Below are 17,552 nucleotides of genomic sequence, written 5' to 3'. Positions count from 1 at the left end.
ACATTCTCTGTGATCGGTATACACCTGTTTGTTAAGGGAGGATGGAAGCAAAGTATGTTAAAGTGCATATGAAATTAATGTAATGGGTTGTAGACCCATACATTGGCAGCACAAGTGTAGTCAGAGTACAAAAAATAAGTAATAATAAACAAAAAAAAATGACTTAAAATGAATTAAAGTGGATGATTTTATCGCCATGCATTAGAACAGCTTATTGTCTTCCTTCAATAACTTACATACGAAAACTAAACAAGCTGGCATACATCACCTACTTTTCAAAACTGAAATTCTGGAGGACAATAAATGGAAATTTATGGGAACCAAAATGTATTCACATAGATGGCCACATTCCACGTACCCCTGTGAATTTTAAGACTAGCTCTGGTATGGCAACCGAGGTCATCTTCTTCTTCTTCATTCATATTTATTGGTCCTATACAAGAACTTTGGTCCCAGATGCTCAAAAACAACGATCTTGAAGGCAGGGACTTGAGCACCTTGTAATTTGAACAGACTGCTGCTCGTGTGCTCAAATTCAAGTATGAGTTCAGCCAAGCAGCTGACCCACCTTACCCAATCACATTATTTGAGTTTGAGTAATGTATTTGCAGCAGCCATGTGACAAGAGTAGGAGGGTGGGATTGTAGATTAGAGCAGCAACAGGGAGGGAGGTTTAGGGAGCAGGAGGGGGATTTTACAGTTAGGGAATGAGAAGGGAGTTTTATTAGAGATCAGGAGGGAAGTTATAGGGGTAGTCATCAGAAAGGGAGTCTTAGATTTAGGGAGTGACTCTGGATTTTAGGTTTACGGAGGGGTAATGGAGTTTTAGGGTTAGGGAAGAAGGAACCGGGTGGGATTTTTAGGTATTGAGTTAGGGTGCTGGAAGGGCTATATATTTTAATAAGGGTGGATGTTGAGGGCACTAAATAATTAAGTAAGATCAAACTAGTGGGAGTTTGAGCATTTACCTTTGCCAGCAAGTGGAAGCGAGTAAATGTGTTGTGAGCTAATAGCAGGCAAGCACTTGAAGTTGACACATATTTGTAGAATGCTAGTTTGCAAAGTCTAAAGTTTGTAGTGATGGTATTAGATTATTGAAATGGGTAAAAGACTAGGATAAAGCTTAGCTGGAATGGCTAGTCATCCCAACAATATACTTGCTGTTCATTTCCAATATCCATAGCGATAAGTGACTTTTCATCAAGATTATGTTGTTTTTGAACATGTGGCTTATAGCACATAATTTTAAAAGTGTGGAGCTGATAGTGCGACATGACCTGAAGCTAATCGGATATGTATTAGGGCAGGAAAGCACTGAGATACTGACCAAATGACTGAATAGTAATTAGGGAGAAACACATTCTGAGTGGAGCAAAGATTGACATATTACTGAGGTCACCACTGAGGATGGCTATCAAGGCATAGTTCATGCACATCCACTTATGCAATGAGGTGCCAAACTGCTGCCCCTACAGGTAGTCCACAGATGATCAACACAGCAAAGTGCCAGTCCATCACTAGAATGGAGAGGAAAGGGGGACTTAGGAAAGTGGAATATAGCAAGAAGAGAAAAATGCAGACAGACAAACATAAAATAAGTTACAGAGAAGGGCGGTATACACAGAAAAGGAGGATGATAGTGAATGAACACAGATCTAAAGAGGGCGGAGAATTGGTGATGGGGAGGGTTAGACAACAAACAAGCTATAAGGAATAGCACAGTAGTGAGAGGAACACCTGGAAGTGGATAATGCAGAGGCCATGGCCAGATGCTAGTCCAGCCCAGAGTCAACACCCAGTCACCTCTAAGCCTCTATCAAAGGAGGCCACTACCCTGCTACTGAGAGGTGGCTATGGATGCTAGCAGTGATCCTTTTAGGTCACATTCAGCAGGGTGTCTTCCATCACTCTGGTGAGAGACACATGTGTTGACCCAGCACCAAAAAAATGAGCAGTTCATGGTGAGGTGACCACTTCTGTTCCACATTCTGCACCAGAACTGGACCTACAGATGAATGAGAAGAAGAGTGCATGTTATTACACACATATGATGGTAGTTACACATCAGGGATTGGATGCAAAGCACACCATATGCAGCTATTTGCTTGAAGAGTTTTTCTTGCCTTCTGTGACATCCTGCAATGTTCAAAACATACTCCTTGTCCACTGTAAAAGAAAGTATGCTCACCTTAGTGCATTAGTTTAACAGGTAATACAATAATAAAAAGTAAGAGCTTACAGTACATGTCCAGTGCTCTCTGCCATTTGTGAGGGAGGTTTTAGTGGCACCAACATAGGTTACTATGCTGATGCCAGCACTGCTTACCAGAGTAGTCAATGTCATTGGCCTCACTCACCATCCTGGCAAACTCATGTCTGGCATCAACCCTGCACAGAGAACCCACCAGTGGCCTCACTCACCATCCTGGCAAACTCATGTCAGGCATCGAACCTGCACAGAGAACCCACCAGTGGCCTCGGTCACCATGCTGGCAAACTCATGCCAGGCATCAGCTGTGAACATTCTTCCCCAGTAGGCACATACAAATATCTCTTTGAAGGAAGAAAAAGAAAATGTTACTGTGTGTAGTACACCAAACAGGATCCCTGCAGTTTGCCGCACCTAAGGAAGCCATGACTACTTTATAGGTCCACTCTAAGAACAAAATGGTAGCCCTGAATTCATTGATGCTGTGACACCCCTGCACTGTCCAGTAATCATGGAGCCTCAATCCTCACCACTGGCAACAGTGGGGAACATACACAATGGGAGGGTGACAAGTACATACACAGTAAAGTGTAATTTCCCTTAAGAACACGCAGAGATCACAGTTAGTCTGGGGCTGGTTTCTCCCTCTTTCTCCATATCCCCAGTAAGAGTCCCCACTGGCACAACTATAGGGTGAGATCTCAGCTGAGTGGCAAGCCAAGATTTCCAGTACCCTCTCTGTCCATCCAGTGCTTTGTGTCCCTGCCCACGTAGCTGACACACACACTCCATGAGATTTGATTTATATAAAAAGACACACACATTTTGGAAAGGCTGGAACAGGTTTAGTAGCTATGCTCCATTTTGTCCAGACTATAAGGTAGTTTTCACTGCCACCAGCCAACTCTTATCAACTACTTTAAGGCCCTTAGCAAAGGGTGTCCAATCATACTGTGTAATGTTACTATTAATCCAAATGGTAGTCTGACCAAAAGCAAGGATATTTAGGAGTGACCTGTACAGTATCATCAAATAGATATGCAAGTACTCTAAGAGCTTAAATATCTCTAAATAGACCAGCCATAATTAAAAGGTTTAAATATATTTAATAATAAATCATAAAAAAGACAATACTCAGCAAGTAATCAGCTACATCAAAGTTAAAAATCACAAGAAATATTTAAAACATTTCAGGACAGCCTCAAATAAATAAAGAAACATCTAACCTACACTTCACTATATTCCTATCTGAATCTAAAAGAGTTACTATGCCCCAAAAACTTACTTACAGCAAGGCAAGTGCAGAAGGTGGTGATGAGTGGATGTTCTTGTTAGGTCAAAGACAAAATACAAACTGCACAGCCTCTCTCTCTCTCTCTTAGAGAGTTCTTAAATTAATATCAAATATTACTGCTGGGTTAGCTTGGAAGACATCACTTTTCATCACCTGACATCAGTTCTCAAGCTAAACCCCCTTTCTCAGAAACTAACAGAATTTTAGCATCTTCCTGTGAAAATTACAACTCTCTCAGATGTTTGCAGATCCTGGAAGTCATAAAGCAATAAAATAATTCTCCATTTTAAACCTAGTAATTACTTCTCTTTCAAGACAATACAAAGAACTTCTAGCTCTAGACATCGTGTCTGCTACTGCATTGAAACTGAGACATAACACCTCTTTTATTACATGGTTATGAAACAATTTAATTTCAACTATTTTCTCTGAATTTTTTTTAAGTTAACCTCCTGTTTTCCAGTTTACATTAAACATATACATCTAAAGAGTCACAATAGTGCAGGTACATTCCTGTTATCTTCTAAGAGGTCATGCTGTGGTTACATTTTAGCTCAGTACTTTACACACACTTCTGTATAAATCATATCAGTATTCAAAAATGGCATATAATTATTTAGAAATTTTCAGATAGCTGGGCTGGCAGTATTTCCCTTTGTCACAGATGCACATTTAGTCATCAAATGATGCACATGATAGCACAACAATGGGATGTGCCAGAACTCCACAGTACTGTGGATCCATACAAACTTCTGTGTACACATACACTAGTAAAATACATCCACAGATCATGGCTAGCACCAAATGGGCTGAATAATGCATTATGTTCTGGATGTGATGCAAAGGAAATTGTTCCAAATTGATTCATTAGCATAAGTTTTGCTCTGTGAGATGCTTGTCTGCATGGTACAAAGTGTCAATGTCAGTTTGTGTCCGAATGCTTCCAGATGAAAAACAGTGGAATGCAGGATTATATGTACCAACTCTCTGAAGTGAGTATACAATTACTGAAGGTAGAAAATGCTGCTTGTAAAGTACCCCAGCAGTGTGAGCTGCAACATGGCACAATGGCATGGCATGGTCATGTGCAGCTGCAGTGCTGCTTACAGACCTCAGGCAATGGGCACACAAATAAGGACGGGGCACGAGTGATATGGAAGCACAAGTTCATAGCAGTAGTAGTCATGGCAACAGAATTTAAGGGAGACATGTGAATAGAATGTGCATACTACTATGAGGGATAGTACACAGATGTAGAAAGAGGTGTAGGGAGCCCTGTGGCAAGTCTCTATACAAAAGCTGATAGTATAGATCAGACAAGTGTTGTGTGTGTGAATCATGGGGACTGCCACAGTGTAGTATGAACAAATATGTAATGTCCTAGCAATACATACCACTTAGGGATGGAAGTCCTTCCTACTGATGTATCGCAGACCCCATTGATGAAGTAAAGACTTGATGGCAATATCTGTGCAACCTGTGGTGCTCAGGACTTCAGAGAAATGAACCACGCAGTAAAACTGTCACAAAGGGGAAATTCTCTCCTCTGCTGTCCTAGAGAACTAGACATGCTTCTTCACATTCTGCAGCATGATGTCGTGAAACTGGGGTAGGATACATGAGGCTGATATGCACGACACAGCTAACATGTTCCCTGTTAGTTTTCGACAGGTTCTTGCAGCTAGAATGGTTAACGCTACACTTACTTTTGTGTTCACTGAAATGGGCAATCCATTCCACTGTCTGCTGTTTGCTAGTTGCTGGGCTATAAAGCTCTGCAGGTACCTTCTGCAATGGTATGGATCTCTGTGTTGTGCAACATGTTGTTTGACTAGTTAGGGCTACTACTATCATATTCATGGCACACCAAAACTCCTCAGTGTTCAGAGTGGGTTTGCCATGTGGTGCAGTCAGCCTGGAAGGTCTGTTTCTGAATCAATCCTTAGTGTTTGCTGTCATCATTTGTATAATCTGCATGTCTCATTTGTATGGGCTACCTCATTTTCATATACTAGTCTTGAATGAGATGCTAAACTGAGGCTTCATCTGCCTAGGTGGATGTAAAATATCCAGCAGCATTTATCAAAAAGAGTGGTGCTCTTGGAAAATTTCCCCTGGTCAGTATGAATGTCACCATTGCTCTCCTCTGAAAAGAGGCCACTAGTTTAGTAGGACTATGCCAGTCCATAAAGGATAAATAAATAAAAAGTAAATAAATAAATAAATAATTTCTGCAGTGACTTGCAGGTACTGAATAGCACTCTAGTTTTCACAAAATTCAGTACCCCTGAATCACTCACACTATACGTGCAGTTGGTTCTTGCACTAATTCGCACTGTGCATTTGTGCCAGATATCTATGAATGCCAGCCTTACTCTTTGCACTTTTATTGAACTGTGAATGGTTTCCAGCCTCCTACCCACAGCAGCTTTACTGCTCTGCCTTTCAAATCATTTTAATTAACAGAACAGATTATCATTATCGGCATCAACCTGCGTTTTCCCATTCCGTACATGGGGTCAGGGTGTCAGATCAACAGTGACCATCACCTATTTTAGCAATAACCTATGAATGGTTGTGAGTTTCACAGGATTTACCCACAGTTGGTGTGGTTTCATTACAAGGGTAAAGCCAGACTAGTCAAAGCTAACTGTGGGTAAATCCTTTGAAGCCCACATCTAAGAATGGGTTATTGCTGTTGTACAATGACATAGGTTCATAGGTGTGTACTAGGCTAATGGCCCTGGAGCATTTACAAGCCTAGCTCATAGGATTACCCTGGCATTGTGCCACCGACCTTAGTTCCCAGTACCTCTGTCGAGTAAAGCCACTGGAGTGATCCCTGGGATGAATTTTCTATTTCCCATCCACTCATCAAGATGCCTCTTGAAGAGGGCCAGTGAGGTGTTCTGGTTGACATGTATGGGAAGTCTATTCCATAGCATGGGCAGTCTCTGGGTTATGAACCTGCCCCCCCAGCATGTTCTGTTGATTGTGGTAATGAGGTTGAGGTTTCTGGAGCGTGTGGTGCGGAGGGATTGGGATTTCTTTAGATGTAGCATTTCTAACAGAGCTGGGTCCGACATGGCTTGTACGTCAAGCAGAGATCGCTTATACTCCTGTGAGGCCCTAATGCTGTTGGCCCTGGAGAGGTGCAGATTATTCCAAACCTGGATCCAGTGTTTTCTACTGTATTTCCAACTGCTACTGCCCTTTCAGAGGCTGATAGTGGGATACATCTGTCTTATTCATGCTGTGGCATTGCCTTTTGTGTTGCAAACATATGTTGGATCCTAGACTGGCCATGGACCACTCTCCCTGTATGGATATCCCAGCTATTTTTTTTTTCCAAGAACCTCTCATCTCCTTAAGAAAAATAAGTAGGACTAGGGTGCCGGTGCCTCCAGCCTTATTCCTAGTAGGCCTGATTTCTGGTTCTGGGGCATCTGTCCCAATCTCTGCAGTGGCACTTCACTGAATACTGTATGGCAACAAGATTTATGTCTTTGCTGCCTGTTGGATAAACTGTCCACTTTCAGGACTGAATGATCTTCCTTGCTTGGATCAAATGTATTGCATCTCCCACTTGGTTATGAAATCAGGAATGAAGAATTCTTATCACCAGGCTTTTTCTAGAAAAAAAAAGAAATTAGAATGTTTCACAATTGTACTAAAAAACAAATAAATGAAGATAAAAAGCTATACTATAATAAATTTCAGAACATTACTAAATATAATGCTAAAAAATTTGGACATCTATTAAAAAAATTTTACATCTCGGCCAAAAATTCAACCCAAACCCCTCTCCTGATAACTCACCACTCAAAATGCAATAAAGTTCAACTCTTATTTTGTAGATAGTATAGCATCTCTAAGCAGGGATTCTTCGGCTTCTAATCCTGTTCCTGCCCAACAGCCATATATCACCACATCCACTTTAGCCTTCAAATCTGTGCCCACATCCTATATAAAACTATTCTTAAACAAACTTAAACCATGCTCTTCTTCAGCTGATGGCCTTCCAAGAAAGTACCTAAAAATAGCAGCCAGTGGCATTGCCTATCCTGTCTCAATCCTTATAAATAGGTCTGTCCAGGAATCCCTCATTCCCTCCCTCTGGAAAAAGTCGCACATTATCCCTCCACAGAAAGGAGGAAATTCAACAGACATTAATAACTTTACATTTATAGCAACGTTATCTCCCCTCGCCAAAATACTTGAAAAATGTATTCAGAAACAATTACTAGACTATTTCTTACAGGAAGAACTCCTATCCCCTTAAGAACATGGCTTCCATCCTTCCCATAGTACTAGCACTGCCCTTCTAACTTACATAGATGCTGGCAATAAAGCTGCAAACTTGTTAGGTCTGACCATAAAGCCTTCGACACAGTTTGTCACAGCAAATTTCTACTTCAAATCTCCTCACTAGGTATCTCTGTCTCAGCCCACCCTTCTGTGAGTCATAAGTTACGTGTATAATAGGTATCGGTCAGTAAAATAGCACTCAATGCTCTCTCCTTACCTCCAGTCACTACCGGTGTACCATAAGGCCCTATCCTTGGTCCTCTACTCTTTACCATTTTAACCAGCACTCTCTATATATCTATACAACAGGCCACCCTAATACAATACCCAGATGATTCCACTCTCATTTGCATATCTGACAACATGGTACACCTCCAAAAAATTACTCAGGAGGCTTTAACTGCAACTGAAACATGGCCTCCTAACTCACAACTTATGCAAAAACCAAAAAAGGCCAAAACTACTACTTTTTTTCCACAAATCCCGCTCTCATAATAAACAAAATTTAAAGTCCTCTCTCTTGATAATAAAACCATTGAAGTCACTTCTCATAGCAAATTATTAAGGGTGACAGTGGATGATAAGCTTACATTTGATCTGCACATAAAATTGCATAAGAAAAACTCCTCAAAAACTAGAGATGCTTTACAGAGCCAAGTGATGCAACTAATAGTACACTTGCCCCTCCTTATCACCTCCCCACACTTCTTTATGGTGTTCCCATCCTCACTAACCTCCAGGCTTCACAAAAGATAACACTTGAACAATGCTAGAACAAAATTGCTAAATTTGCAGCAACTATCCCTTTCAGAACCCACTACTCTATAGCACTGAAAAGCCTAAATTGGTTAGAACAGCCTCATCAACTAACAAATACAACTTACCATCTATAAAATTATACAGCATCCATCTGCCTGTCCAGCATTAAAAAACATTCTGCACAACAGTGTTCCTAGTCAGTCACTGCAATCCAGTGACCGAAAACTCCTGTCTGTCTACAAACCTAGCAAATCTGCTGGGCATTGTCTGTACTTATACAAGGTTACTATGGCCTGAAACTCCTTCCCTATATCCATCAGGTCTATACCCTCCCTCCCATCTTTCAAAACCGCTCTGAAAGACTTCCGAGCTAAAATCTATTGGTCTTTATATAGCCCACCTAATCATGAAGGGATTCACATCTAGATCAGGGGAGGTCATCGTGCCTCTTTACTCATCCCTCATCAGGCCCATAATTAAGTACAATACCCCTTTTGGGATGTACCTTACCAGACACCTGCAGCAACTGGAAAGACCCCAAAAGTACCTTACCAAGAGGATCAAAGGGCTCAAACAGATGCCATATGCTGCCTGGTTAAAGAAACTCCAGCTCTACTCAGTGGCATACTGCCTGCACAGAGGCGATCTGTGCCTGACGTATAAAGCCATGTCCAACCCATAATTAATGGACATGCTGCACCTCAGAAAATCCAAATCCCATTGAGCTATGTGCTCAAGAGACTTGAACCTCAGCACTGAAATAAATAAGACATGCTGGAGGGACAGATTCATAACCCAGAGGCTCCCTTCACTCTGGAATAAAATCCCAGTCCAGGTTAGGCAGAGTCCCTCATTGACTCTCTTCAATAGGAATTTTGATGAGTGGATGGGAGATCATAGGTTTACCCTGGGTATCACTTCTGTGTCACTGTTAGACAGAGGCACAGTATACTAACCTCGAAAAAGGGCATAGCAAAATTAATTTAAAATGGGTGGCGAAAGCCAAACACACTCTGGCTAGGCTTATAAATGTCCTAGGGCAGATAGCCTAGTATGAACCTATGAACCTATAAAATCTGTCTCTGTTCTTGCTCAAAACCAGGATAAACAATATCCCTAAATGTGAATGAGTACCCTTTCATTCTTTATACCTCCTTACTCTTCCTTCTTCACTTATTTCCTTACAGCTATCAAATTGTCTTCCCTGACTTTCTCTCTAAATATACCATAAGCGTGTTTTTCCCTCACTTCATATTGCAGTTCCTGTTTGCATTGGACTAACTTACCTTTCTCTATAAACTAAAATTTCTGTAAACATTAAATGATTGTCATATACTTTGCATTGATTCTTAACCAATGTTTTTATATTATGTTTAATCTGTTATAATTTTTTAAACTGCAGATGTTTTGTTTTATTTTTGAAGATTGCTAAATTATTGTTCTTAATGTGTTTTGTAATAATTTGGAGCTTTCTCACAAAGCCTCCACTGAAAATGGGCTTCTACCCAGTCAGATTTTCCCAGTAATCAAATGTTGATAAATAAATAAATTAATTAATTCTCAAATTCTCACAGATCTTAACTCAGCACTCCTGACCAAACTCAAATATACCTACAACAAGGTAGCTAGATTTGTTGCCCAACAAACCTACAAATCCCATCACTGTCTCTCTCTAAAACACCTAAACTGGCTTGAATTACCCCACCAGCTTCTTCTCTCTCAGTTCCAGATCATCCATTCTATCCTATACCAGCCTTCCTACTGCCCAGCACTATCCCCTCTCATATCCCATTATTCTCCCTCCAGACCTCGCTGAAGCTCTAACCAAGACCTACTACAGATCTACAAACCCAAGTCTAAATGTGGACACAACATGTGCAGCTGTCACCCCACTATTGTTTGGAACAGTCTCCCACTACAAAATCAGGACCCTTTACACATCCTAAACAATTTAAGACAGCCACCAAAGAGCACTTTAAAAGTCACTGGTCCTGCCACTGCACTCTCCCTCCTTAAACATCCCCTACTTCTCATACCTTAATCTACTTTCTGCCCTTAACTCGCTATTCTCACTAGCTCTCTTTAATCTTCCTTGACTACTCTTTCTACTGTCTTCTAAAATCTATTAAGCAAATCGCCTCAGAGAAACATTCTATTATAATTGTCTTGCCTTCATGCAACTACATCATGATAAAACTGGGTTTTTGTAACCACTTACCCCAAAAACTATACTCATCTTAATGACATATTTCTTTTTATACATCTTGAAATAGTTATGCCATACTCCTGATTATTGACACTGTATAACATTGTATTGGTGCTTAATGCCTTGTAATAATCCAGTAACATTGCTATTTAATGCTAATGTATAATGAAAATTGTATAATATGTTGGAGCTTTTCTCCCCGGGCCTCCGCTGAAAAAGGGCTCTTCAGCTCAGTTGAACAATCCCGGTCAACAAATGTAAAATAAGTAATAAATAAAAATAAATAAATAAAATAAATAAAGTCTTTGTATAGCAGCACTTTAGTGTTCCTCTGCTATGTTTCTGTTGTGGGATACCCAAATGATGTACTGAGCAGGGGAACCAAACGATGCACTGTGCAGGGGAACCAAATGATGTACTGAGCAGGGGAACCAAATGATGCACTGAGCAGGGGAACCAAATGATGTACTGAGCAGGGGAACCAAATGCTGTACTGAGCAGGGGAACCAAACGATGCACTGAGCAGGGGAACCAAATGATGTACTGAGCAGGGGAACCAAATGATGTACTGAGCAGGGGGAACCAAACGATGCACTTAGCAGGGGAACCAAATGATGTACTGAGCAGGGGAACCAAACGATGCACTGAGCATGTGCTCAGCACCAGTGTGTACATCTGTGTGTCTATATGTTCACAGCTGATTTACTGCTTTCAATTTTTGGGTTTTCTCCCTTAGTGTAGGGTTCATTGCAGGCAGTGGCTGTGATATTTTTCCAGCGCATTTGGCTACTAAATATTACTGCTGCTGTCTTTCTCTGTTAAAAACTCTAAAGTTGTGCAGCTCTTAAATATGAGTTTTTAACAGAGAGAAGCTTGTTTCCAGGCACATTTATGGCCCATCATTTTTTGTAACTTGTAGTGTAGCCTCTGTTAGTAGAGTGGAGATGATTCTTATAGTTGCGCGACTTTCTGTGAGGGACATCGGATTTACTATGGACACACTGATTGGACAGACCAATCGGTATGTATGCTTTGGAATATTAATTATCTTTTATTGTATAATTCATTTTATTGTCATTTTCCTACATGTGGCAGGATTTCTCTTATTATTTCTCAGTAAAGTGTCTAATTTGAATAGTCAGTAATTCCCAGGCATGTCTCACAAACATAAAGCAATGCCTTTTAAATCAGAGGAAACGTGACAGAGAAGAAACTGTACTAAAATACACAGTTAGCATTTTCAACAGAGTTGACATAAGCAGGTGTAGAAAAGGAATGTGTAACCGAGATCAGGGCAACGAGATTTAAATACGAGTAATTCATCAGAAAGTCCGAGGTTCCATTCTTCTTACTCCAAAATATATGCATTAAATCATTTCCACAGCAGTTAACAATGCTATATTGAAATTTCAAGTAAAATATGTATGACTATTTAGGGATATAAAGTAGTTTAGGTATATTTCATATAAAGTAACTTTTTTTACCCTGTCCTTAGTGCATAGTCCGTTATATTTTGTATAAAGGTGAAGCAGTTGTTCCATTTTAGTACCACCTTTACATGCATAATGCATTTAAATGGCAGCCTGTAAAGGCAATATAAGCACTGTGTATATTCCATACACTTCACAAAAGCACCATCTTAATTTCAGGGAAAGTGAGGTTTCATGGCATGGCTAGGTAGAGCTCTGGCTGTGACCTAGATGTCCTGAGAACATGTAGTGGTTCTCCTCTTGGACAATCTAACTGGGAGCAGAAGAATGGAAAGGATAGTCCTGCTTACTTCTGCCAGGACCAAAGATGGGGTAGCATGCCCAGGAATGTGGGCTCTGTTTGAGGTAATTAATGAAGAGTGTGGAGCCAGAGGAAATGTTTGCTGAAGGGAGTGAAATATCTACAGGTGTGTTGTTCATGGAAGTGAGTGACAGTCCCAAATGATGCCCATTGCATACACAGTCACAGGTGTGTCATTGTGCATATGCAGGGAATGGGTGAGCATAAAGTAAGAACCTTGAGTCTCACATGGAAGACAGCACAACTCCCTGGACACTTGGACTTCAGTTATCAAAGAATAAATATGGGGAAGTGTTTATGTTGCATTTTATTCTATAGATCAAAAGGCAGCACCATGAAAAAGCATGAATGAAACCAGGACTTCCCAAGTAAGAGTGACAAGAGTTGCTTAGTTTAGGAGGTCACAGAGTGCCCACTACCCATGTTTAAAAGAATACCTCAGTGCTGATTTCTTCGATACTGCTTTATCTAGCAATTAGTACTGTAATGTCCCATTCTGGACATTCACTAAAGGCTTTTAGCCATAATCTGACATGTCTGAAGTAATTCATTTCACAGGTTTTATTATTCTTCACCTGTACATCAAGATATTTAGAGCAAACATGCTTTAACTTGGGAATCCTGAGAGACACTTTGGGTGCATCCCAAGATTATGGGATTTCTGGATTGTTTTGGTTATCAGCACTGCTGACAGTGGAAGTGGAAGTCATGGTAGCATTTACACTGACCACCCCATCCACCCCTCACCCATCTCTATTCAGTCTCTGATTATGCCATCTGCACCATCATGTGCTTTACCAGCATACTGTAAAAAAGTGGACATGCATGAGGAAAACACAAACAGGTGACAGGATAAACAGGACATGCCTGAGGACAACACTCACAGGTGACAGGATAAACAGGACATGCCTGCGGACAACACTCACAGCTGACAGGATAAACAGGACACACCTGAGGACAACACTCACACGTGACAGGATAAACAAGACATGCCTAAGGACAACACTCACAGCTGACAGGATAAACAGGACATGCTTAAGGACAACACTCAGAGGTGAGAAAAGAAACAAGACATGGCCGAGGACAAAACTCACAGGTGACAGAATAAACAGGACATGCCCAATGGCAACAGTCACAGGTGACAGGATAAACGGGACATGCTTGAGGACAACACTCACAGGTGACAGGATAAACAGGACATGCCTGAGGACAACACTCACAGGTGACAAGAAAAAACAGGACATGCCTGAGGACAACACTCACAGCTGACAGGATAAACAGGACATGCCTTAGGACAGCACTTACAGTTGACAGGATAAACAGGACATGCTTGAGGACAACACACACAGGTGACAAGATAAACAGGACATGCCCAGAGACAACACTCGTAGGTGACAGGATAAATAGGACATACCCGAGGACAACACTCATAGGTGACAGGAAAAACAGGACATGCCTGAAGACAACATCTCACAGGTGACAGGATAAACAGGACATGCCTGAGGACAACACTCACAGGCGAGAGGAAAAACAGGACATGCCCAAGGACAACACTCACAGGTGACAGGATAAACAGGACATGCCTGAGGACAACACTCACAGCTGATTGGTTAAGCAGGACATGCCTGAGAACAACACTCACAGGTGACAGGATAAACAGGACATGCCTGAGAACAACACTCACAGCTGATTGGTTAAGCAGGACATGCCTGAGAACAACACTCACAGGTGACAGGATAAAGAGGACATGCCAAGGGCAACAGTCACAGCTGACAGGATAAACAGGACATGCCTGAGGACAACACTCACAGGTGACAGGATAAACAGGACATGCCTGAGGACAACATTCAGAGGTGACAGGATAAAAAGAACATGCCCAAGGACAGAATTCACAGGTGATAGGATAAACAGGGCATGCATGAGGACAACACTCACAGGTGACAGGATAAACAGGATATGCCAGAGGACAACACTCATAGGTGAGAGGAAAAACAGGACATGTCTGAGGGCAACACTCACAGGTGACAGGATAAACAGGACATGCCTGAGGAATCCACTCACAGTGACAGAATAAACAAGACATGCCTCTGGACAACACTCACAAGTAAGAGGATAAATAGGACATGCCCAAAGACAACACTAATGGGAGACAAGTTAAACAGGACAGGATGAACATGATATGCCCGAAGACAACAATCACAGGTGACAGGATAAAAAGGACATACCTGAGGACAACACTGACAGGTGACAGGATAAACAGGACATGCCTGAAGACAACACTCACAGGTGACAGGATAAACAGTACATGCCCAAGGACAACATTCATAGGTGATAGGCTAAACAGATCATTCCTGAGGACAACACTTACAGGTGACAGGGCAAACAAAACATGTCTGAGGGCAACAGTCACAGGTGAGAGGATAAGCAGGACATGCAAGAAGGCAACACTCACAGGTGACAGGATAAAAAGGACATGCCTGAGGACAACACTCGCAGGTGAAAGGATAAACAGGACATGCTTGAGGACAACACTCACAGGTGACAGGATAAACAGAACTTGCCCCAGGGCAACAGAGGTGAAAGGATAAACAGGACATGCCTGGGGACAACAGTCACAGGTGACAGGATAAATAGGACATGCCTGAATACAACACGAACAGGGGACAGGATAAACAGGACATGCCTGAGGATAACACTCATAGGTGACAAGTTAAGATAGACATGCCTGAGGACAGCACACACACAGGTGACAGGATAAACAGGACATGCATGAGATCAGCACTCACAGGTGGCAGGATAAAAAGGACATACTTGAGGACAACACTTACAGGTGACAGAATAAACAGGACATGCCTGAGGACAACACTCACAGATGACAAAATTAACAGGACATGCCCAGGACAACACTCACAGGTGACAGGCTAAAACAGGACATGCCTGAGGAAAACACTGACAGGTGACAGGACAAACAAAACATGTCCGAGGGCAATAGTCACAGGTGAGAGGATAAGCAGGACTTGCAAGAAGGCAACACTCACAGGTGACAGGATAAAAAGGACATACCTGAGGACAACACTCACAGGTGACACAAGACATGCCCGAGTACAACACTCACTAGAGACAGGATAAACAGGACATGCCCCAGGGCAACAGTCAGAGGTGAAAGGATACACAGGACATGCCCGGGGACAACAGTCACAGGTGACAGGATAAATAGGACATGCCTGAGGACAACACTCACAGGTGACAGGATAAACAGGACATGCCCCAGGGCAACAGTCAGAGGTGAAGAGGATAAACAGGACATGCCCGGTGACAACAGTCCCAGGTGACAGGATAAATAGGACATGCCTGAGGACAACACGAACAGGGGACAGGATAAACAGGACATGGCTGAGTATAACACTCATAGGTGACAATTTAAGATAGACATGCCTGAGGACAACACACACACAGGTGACAGGATAAACAGGACATGCATGAGATCAACACTCACAGGTGACAGGATAAACAGGACATGCCTGAGGACAACACTCACAGGTGACACAATGCATGCCCAAGTACATCACTCACTAGAGACAGGATAAACAGGACATGCCCATAGGCAGCAGTCACAGATGACAGAATAAACAGGACATGCCTGATGACAACACTCACAAGTGACAGGATAAACAGGACATGCCTGAGGACAACACTCACAGGTGACAGGATAATAAGGACATTCCCGAGAACAACACTCACAGATGACAGGATAAACAGGACATGCCCGAAGACAACACTCACAGGTGACAGGATAAACAGGACATGCCTGAGGACAACACTCGGAAGTGACAGGATAAACAGGGCATGCACAAGGGCAGCACTCACAGATGACAGGATAAACAGGACATGCCTGAAGACAACACTCACAGGTTACAGGATAAACAGGACATGCCCGAGCACAGCACTCATAGGTGACAGGCTTAACAGGACATGCCTGAGAACACTCGCATGTAACAGGATAAACAGGACATGCCTAAGGACCACACTCATAGGTGACAGGATAAAAAGGACATGCCTGAGGACAACACTCACAGCTGACAGGATAAACAGGACATGCCTGAGGACAACACTCACAGATGACAGGATAAACAGCACATGCCCGAGGGCAACAGTCAAAGGTGAAAGGATAAACAGCACATGGCTTACGACAACGTTCACAGGTAACAGGATAAACAAGACATGCCCGAGGGCAACAGTCACAGGTGACAGGGTAAACAGGACATGCCTGATGACAGCACTGAGAGGTGACAGGATAAACAGGACACGCCAGAGGACAACACTCACAGCTGACGGGATAAGCAGGACATCCTCGAGGAGAACACTCACAGCTGACAAGATAAACAGGACATGCCCGAAGGCAACACTCATAGTTGACAGGATAAACAGGACATGCCTTAGGACAACACTTACAGTTGACACGATAAATAGGACATGCCCGAGGACAAAACTCACAGCTGACAGGATAAACAGGACATGCTTGAGGGCAACACACACAGATGACAGGATAAACAGGACATGCATGAGGACAATACTCAAAGGTGAGAGGATAAGCAGGACATGCCTGAAGACAACACTCGTAGGTGACAGGATAAACAGGACATACCCGAGGACAACACTCATAGGTGACAGGAAAAACAGGACATGCCTGAAGACAATGTCTCACAGGTGGCAGGATAAACAGGACATGCCTGTGGACAACACTCACAGGCAAGAGGAAAAACAGGACATGCCCAAGGACAACACTCACAGGTGACAGAATAAACAGGACATGCCTGAGGACAACACTCACAGGTGACAGGGTAAACAGGACATGCCTGAGGACAACACTCACAGTTGACAGGATAATCAGGACATGCCCGAGAACAACACTTATAGGTGACAGGAAAAATAGGACATGCCCGAAGACAACACTCATAGGAGACAGGGTAAACAGGACATGCCTG

Source organism: Protopterus annectens, chromosome 4.part0, assembly GCF_019279795.1.
Source record: "Protopterus annectens isolate FY-2018-M chromosome 4.part0, PAN1.0, whole genome shotgun sequence".
NCBI classification, from domain to species: domain Eukaryota; kingdom Metazoa; phylum Chordata; order Ceratodontiformes; family Protopteridae; genus Protopterus; species Protopterus annectens.
The sequence above is the reverse complement of the archived record's forward strand: the minus strand, read 5'-3'. Positions refer to the sequence as shown.